Source organism: Triturus cristatus, chromosome 12 (assembly GCF_964204655.1).
Source record: "Triturus cristatus chromosome 12, aTriCri1.1, whole genome shotgun sequence".
NCBI classification, from domain to species: domain Eukaryota; kingdom Metazoa; phylum Chordata; class Amphibia; order Caudata; family Salamandridae; genus Triturus; species Triturus cristatus.
The window spans coordinates 608,231,173-608,238,842 of record NC_140595.1 but is presented as its reverse complement, the minus strand read 5'-3'; the positions used below and the strand labels follow the sequence as shown (position 1 = coordinate 608,238,842).

Sequence of the window (7,670 nt, the reverse complement as noted above, 5' to 3'; positions counted from 1 at the left end):
CATGTGTCCATCGAGCAGCCGATCTTCGAGTGGGGAGGCCTGCGGGCGTCTAGTCCCCGGCGAAATGTTAGCTTGGAGGGAGTGCCTAATCTGCAGGTATCGGAAATATTCCGTGTGCGCCAGGTCGTACGTGTCCTGCAAGTAGGCAAAAGACCTGATCCCCTCGGGCCCCCACAAGTCTTTCACTTGGGAGATCCCGATAAGGTCCCAGCTGCGGAACCCCTTTGTGTGGCCCAGGCTGCCCAGTCTCTCAGAGGCCCACAGGGGGGTGGCCAAGGTCAAAACGTTGGACCAGCCCGGCTGTCGATGGGCAGCGTGCCATATTTGCACGGAGTGCTTCGTCGGCCCTGTGAGCTGATATTTGCCGGGTTTGGAGTAAAGCGCGACGTCCCAATTCCCACCCGGGAGCAACCATCTGTCCATCCCATACCCTGGGTCATTACCGTCACTGTACGTCCCCTGATTGATCGCCGACAGGTGAGCTGCCCAGTAGTACTTGCGAATATCTGGGAGGGCTATCCCCCGTCGTACCATCCCAGCGTGAGTTTTCGCAACGCTATTCTAGGCGTACCCGACCAGAGGAGGGCTCGCTGCGCCGCCTCCACCGCCACAAAATAAGAGTTAGGCACCAGGTCCGGATAGTTTTGAAGGGCATAGAGAAATCTGAGATGGGCCATCATTTTAAAGAGGGCCGCACGGCCCAGCAGAGACAGTGGCAGTCTCTGCCAGGAAGCTGAGTCACGCTGGAGCCGGCGCAGTGGCGGCAGTAAGTTCCTTTCATACCGGAGGGTCCGGTCCAGAGTGACAAAGACTCCGAGGTACCGGAAGCCGCCTTCCGCCACGGCAAGCGGACAATCGCTGGGAAGCCTAGGAGGGCTGCCATGGAGGACATAGAGGAGGGACTTGCTCCAATTGATGCGGAACCCTGAGTTCCGCCCAAAGCTAGTAAAAATATCCATCGCTGCCACTATAGACCGCCGCGGTTGGGATAGGTAAAGGAGGATATCATCGGCGTATAGAGAGATTTTGTCCTCCCAGCCGTCCGTCCAAGTATCCCTGTGAGGTAGACGTCCTGCCTGATCCACGCCGCAAGCGGCTCAAGGGAGAGCGCAAATAGGAGGGGCGAAAGCGGGCATCCCTGTCTGGTTCCCCTCTCCAGGGCTGTCTGGTTTATGATTTAATGTGGGATTGACGACCCCCCCCATTTGCCCCACATTATTTTCAGCACACTTTTTTTTCTTTCTTTTTTCTTTTCTTTCGGGTGGGGAAGTGCCCCATTCCTGGAGGTACTGCAATACCAGGTTGATGCGTGGAGTGGACAGAGCAAGCTCCTATTACATCTCCCTGTTCCAAAAATCTATTTATAATATGGTCCCCCGATACAGGACGTATCTGATATTAAACTGATAAGAACATATACTAGACTTGATCTTAGCCAAAAGGCAGAGAAGCGATTTTCATCACACTTTGTTGTCTGCAGAGTTAATATAGCACCAAAGAACTCCAATGCATCCACATTGGGGGCAGACACATTTTGCCCCGAATATGGATGCAGTGGGCAGAGAATCATAAAGTCAAACTGTTACAAATAATAATCGGAACATGGCGGCCAGCTAATCGTCAGGTCGCGGGTCGTTCGCTCTCCTGTCTCCCATTTTTGGTGCCGATTAAGGGCCAATACTAATGCTGGAATGCTTACCTAGTGTGTCTCACTGAGGACTGGCGTCGTTGCAACCTGATCTGTGACTTTGCCGTTCTTCGCTTGCTTGTTTGGTGTCCCGCTCGGGCTGAGACGCTTCAGTTGTTTTCCCGGCCCCGCCCGCTCGTTCTCTCTTTCCGCGACTGTTTTGGATTTTCTCCTGCGGGAGTGGTGCTGGTGCTCCTTGGTTTGTGGCTTTTCCGTCTTAGAGCCTGAGTTTTCATCCATTTCATGTTTCTCCCAGACAGGGCGGATTCAGCTGTTTCTGCGGCCCGTTTCTCTGGCTGGTTTGATGCTGTCTTCTGTATCTGGGATTGTTTGCTCCTGTCCGAGAGCTCATTCCTCTGCCGCCGGAGTGCCACTTGGAGATAGTGGTTCTCGAGGCTGAAGCAGCTGGGAACCCGCTGGGAGACTGCTCTATCGGCCTCTGAGGCATTACCAGGGGCTTAATGGTCGCAGTGGAAATGAGAAGATTAATAGACGGAGAGTCTTAGCCAGGTAAAGGATCCGGAGGGGCATTGGAGAGACTGTGGCGGTAGCTTGAATGTGTGCAAGACTTACACTTCCTTTTTTTAGGGCAGCAGGGGCACTATTGATTAGTAGACGCACGCAGTGTTATAATCGAGCACAGTTTGCTAGTTGCTCTACATTTGGAGCGCCAGGTGTACTATGTATATCTTCTGGAAAACTGCCCCAAATATACAGAGCTTGCGGTAGAGGTGAAACTCATTCCGGGATCTGCATGTATAGGGTTCAGTCTCCATACAAACAGTGCAAGCCTTATATTATAATTTCTGACTTGGCTAAAATAAGTAATGAGCATATTGGCTACTACATGGAGGTAGACAAGCTGCAGCCTGAGCAGACTGTGCAAGACCCAGCTTTACCGGGAGGGAGAAGGCAACAGCCGAATAAAGGGGTAGACCCAAACCCAACCAAACAGACGTCCAGTACTGCCTCTTCTCAGGGAAGGAGATACAAATTAAAATCGCGAAACCTTCTTGGGATAGAGCCCCTGGTACAAAAGCCAGCGCAGGCAATACAGTATATACAGCCTACGCAGCCTCCTCTCCCCGACGGAGGCCTCAATAAGTGGACATAAGAGTAAAAAGCCGGCCTCTAGGATAGGGAAGCCAGCTCTTGTGAAAGGCAAGAAGAGAGATAAATTCCAACCTCTTACAAAAATTACCCCCTCTTTAAAGGCCTACTTTATGTCTAATCCACAGGGGAAAAGGGACCTAAGTAAAGAGACCCCAGCGGTAGAGTCGGCTTTAATTCTGGATCCTGTCACCCCTCTATCAAATAGGTACTCTATACTAGATAAGATTAATGATACTGCCTCTACCACTTTGGAAGATAGACATGAAAAACGAACAGATCTCGGGGGGTGCGATGGTGGAAGGCACAGAACCCAATTTGGAAGGCCTGAGGCAGAGTACAGAAGGGCTGGAGTTAAGTCCTGCTACAGTTTCAATACAAGGGATGCTGAGACAGATATCTGCAGAGATGATCACTCGATTCTCAACCCCGGAGGTTAATCAGAGGAAGATACACTATACATGCACTAGCCTAGAAGAGAACTTAGATGCACTAACACAAAGGCTGGAGGCACTGGAAAATAAGGTCGGAGAACTCGGTCAGGAGGTTAAGGATAATGCTCAGGAAGTACTCAGGCTAAAAGAGAGAGAGCGGGATGTCGATGAGAGGTTGGAGAGGCTTGAAAATGTATTGAGAAGGAACAACATAAGAGTATTAGATTTAAAAGAAGGACTGGAAGGGGACAATCTGAAAGCATATGTGATAGATCTTCTTGTTAAAGCATTTCCCCAAATTGCCTCAGCACCAATATGGGAGAAACAAATACAGCACATTCATAGAGACCCCTTTAGGTTAAACCCTGCAAGAAAGAAGCCAACGAAGATCTTAATATGCATCCAATCCTACCCTCTAAAAGAGCAGCTATTAGGGGCATCCCTTAAACTTAAGTCTATTGAGGTTAATGACATCTCCTTTAAGATTAGATCTGACATTTCTAGGGCAACGGAAGACAGGCGATGGGAATTAGGGAAGCGATGGATGCATTAAGAGAGATGGGGGTGCAGGTGTAGCTGAGATTTCCAGCCTTCCTGAAGGTTCTTTGGGCTAACAAGATGTTTAATTTTAGGTTCCCGGAAGAAGTAGACACATTTCTAGAACAGGCTAAAACTAGAAATTAAGTTAAAAGGTTGGGGTGTCGGTACCATGTATACATTTATACTTTCACTTTTCTTTTTTTTTTTGGAGGACGGGAGAGCTACGACCCATAGGGCAATATTTATTGCCATGGTTAGACAGGGAGGGTTCCCGGGGGTGGGTGTACTAGTAAATAGGGGGAAGGGAAGGTGTGGGAGGGGTCTTTTGCACATGTGTTGGTGGGGAGCATTGGGAAAAAATAATAAAATTGTTAAACCTTTCTGATATAATAACCTTCAGTAGCCTTAGCAGGGGAGAAGACCAGGACAAAGATAATGATGGTGGATAGGCCTCTACAGGGATCAAGACGGGATTTGGGTTTTCTATGTTGGAATGTCAACGGGCTGAGAATTAAGAGAAGACAGCATCTGATTCTTCAATATCTAAAAAATAGTTTGGCTTCAATCTGTCTGATTCAGGAAACTCATCTTTTACAATCAGAGTGCAGGGCATTATTTGATAAGGAAAGGTGGGTAGACAAGATTATTGCTTCAGACCAACAGTGCTGTTCGAAAGGGGCAGCCATTATCCTGAAACTAAATTCGGGGATTGAACTTATCAGATCTCAGGTAGACACAATGGGGCGCTGGGTCATAGCCGAAATAAAATCTCAGACGTTTAAATATACCATAGTTAGTTACTATGGCCCGAATGAGGATGATACAGGTCCATTAAATAATCTTTGTTTTGCCCTGGCTGATTTTGGTTCTCCACTTATTATGGGTGGAGATTTGAATGTCCTTATGGATAATGGGCTAGACAGATCCTCTTTTCGGAAACAGATTGCGGCTCCTCGCCTCAAAGCCTATCTTAGGACTACTCTAAAAAATTTACATTTATGTGACGTATGGCGGAAAAAAAATGGTGATGTGAGAGAGTACTCCTTTTTTAGTAAAAAGAATTCACACTTTTCTAGGCTAGACTATATATTTATGGAACGTTCTGAGGTGGACAAAGTAAGCCACATAGAGTATATGCCTAGTCATATTTCTGATCATGGGGCAATAGTCTTCAATTTGAAGCTCCCTCAAAAATCTCTTGTGATGAGATGGACTCTAAATAGGAGATTTCTACTGCAGCCTTCCACCCCTGATCTTTTGAAATCCAAAACCGCCTGTTTCTTACAAGACAATCTCGGATCAACTTCCCTGTATAATGTTTGGGATACTTATAAAGCCTGGCTGAGGGGAACTCTAAAGGGGGCGGTAGTGGGATGGTCTAGGGCAGAGAAGACTGTGTTGGCAGGCCTAGAGTCACAAATAAAGAAAATAGAGTTAGAGCTTAAGTAAAGGAATATAATTGCTACAGTAAGAGAAGAACTAGTAAGGATACTCAAGGAAGTACAGTTGAATTTTAGGCTTGAATCTGAGGAGATCATACTTCAAAAATGGGAAGCAAGTAAGATGTTTGACTTCGAGCAGGGGGAGAACTGCGGTAAACTCTTGGTGGTAAAGAGTCGAACCGATAGATCCTATAATTATATAAGTAGGATAAAATATCATGCACATATCACTGAGGATAAAGATGAGATAGAACAGTCTTTTGTGCAGTTCTTTCAAGAGCTATATCAAGAAGATTCCTACACAGTGGAAGAACACATAGACTGCTGGCTTACTGAGAAATTACTCCCGAAAATATCAGAGGATAGTCAGAACTTCCTAAAGTCTAAAATAACTGGAAGTGAGATTTTGGCGGTATTAGATAAATCTAAGAGGGGAAAGGCCCCCGGTCTAGATTCAATCCCAATTGAAGTCTACTCTATACTAAGAGATCAGATTATTCCAGTTTGGTTGAATCTATTTAATGATATTCTAGGTGGTCTTTCCCCCATTCCAGCCTCTTGGAATGGAGCACTCGTATCTCTCATTTTAAAACCAGGGAAAGATCCAACTCAATGCCAGTCTTATCGGCCGATCTCCTTATTAAATACTGATTATAAAGTATTTGCAGGGATATTGAATAACCGCTTGTCTAAAATTATAGGTCCCATTATACACCAAGACCAGAAGGGTTTTATTCCTGGTCGGCAGATGTCAGAACTGGTATACACTTTAATCGGCGCAGCTGATTTGGCAGTGTCACAGAATATGCCTCTTTCCATCATTACTGTGGACGCTGCCAAAGCCTTTGACCGTGTAAATTGGCACTTTTTAGATAGAGTCTTGAAGATTTTTGGATTCGGGGATGAGTTCAGGGATGTACTCAAGCAAATATACAGGTCACCTTATGCCCAGATACTAGTTAATAGAAGCCCTTCCCCAATTGTTAAAATAAGTAGAGGAACTAGGCAGGGTTGTCCTCTGTCACCTATTTTGTTTGTCCTGTATATTGAGCCCCTTGTCCAAAGTCTCCGTCAGAACCAGAAGATAATTCCCTTTTCTATAAATGGATTTGAGAAGAAAGTCGCTCTTTATGCAGATGACTTGGTGTTAATGTCCTCTAATCCTACTACTGCACTCCCGGAGCTTATGGCTGAAACACAGGGGTTTGGAAAAATTTCACGGTATGAAGTGAATGAAGAAAAAACGGAGGTTATGGCATGGAACATTCCGGATCATGAGAGCAAGTTGGTCAGGGAGCTTAGATATTTAGGAATCACAATTACCCACGACCTGGAGAAACTCCCAAAAACAAATCTAAATAGGGTTTCTAAAGAGGTCGATGCCTTGTTGAAAAGGTGGCAGAGTATACCCCTCTCACACTATGGAAGGGTGAACCTCATAAAAATGTCCATACTACCCAAATTTACCTATCTGTTTAATAATATTCCTTTAGCATTTGCAAAAGTGGATCTGCTTACAATTCAGGGCAAGATTTCGTCCTTTATATGGGCCAGTAAGGGGGTCCGTCTATCCTGGAAGAAACTAAGACGTAAACTGAAGCAAGGAGGTATGGGTTTACTTGACCTACAACTCTATTGCTGGGCCTACCAGTTAAAGAACTGTAGGATATTACTGCTCTCCCAAGATAAGTCATTAATAGGGAGTATGTTTTCCGCCATGTTAATGGGTATAGATGCATTCGGATTTATGTATAAATTTGGTTCTTCGAAATTCTTCAAAAAAGTGCGTTTGAAGACTTTACAAATGGCGGCAAAGCTATGGTTAATCTGTCGTGAATGTCTTGGCCTCTCATATTATAGTGAGTGGGCCCCTGTGTGGGGATCCCCAGGAACTCCGGAGTGCCTCCTAGATGCTTTAGCTCGTCCTTTGTTTGAGGCTGGTGTCATGTCTTGGAAGGATATTGTCCTAAATAATGAATGCTTCTCATGGGAGTACTGGAATTCCATCACTAGAAGCACTTTGTCTAGGTTTAAATACTATCAGATCGTTTCCTGGTGCAAGAATCAAACCTGGCCACCCTTTGAGGAGTGTCAAATGGAAAGTGACTTACAAGATGTGGCTCCCAGGAAAAAGGAGGTGGCTCTTTGGTATGGGTATCTCCTAGCCGCAGCCGACAGGAAGATCGATAACCCAACGCGAGTCTGGGAAAACTACTTGCCGAGAGAGGAGTTAGATCATTTATGGCAAGTATCAATAGATACTCTTTATCCGATAGTCAAATCTGCTCCACTCAGAAAGAACCATTGTTTTACAATCCACAGGCTATATTGGTCCCCCCTGAAAATTTCAAGAATGAGAGGTGCGGGAGAAGCAAGATGCATTAGGTATGGCTCCCTGAATGCGGATGATGTTCATATATTTGCTTCCTGCCCTAAGATACAGGAATATTGGAAAAG

The 7,670-nt window shown here is 45.7% G+C and overlaps 1 non-coding gene across 1 annotated transcript; it reads right to left on the bottom strand.

Annotated features, from left to right (window-relative positions):
- Window positions 1–1,264: 1,264 nt before the first annotated feature.
- On the bottom strand, window positions 1,265–1,455 carry LOC146776375 (U2 spliceosomal RNA). The gene has a single exon (XR_014974832.1). It is a non-coding gene; the product is annotated as a U2 spliceosomal RNA (small nuclear RNA).
- Between the last annotated feature and the right edge of the window lie 6,215 nt (window positions 1,456–7,670).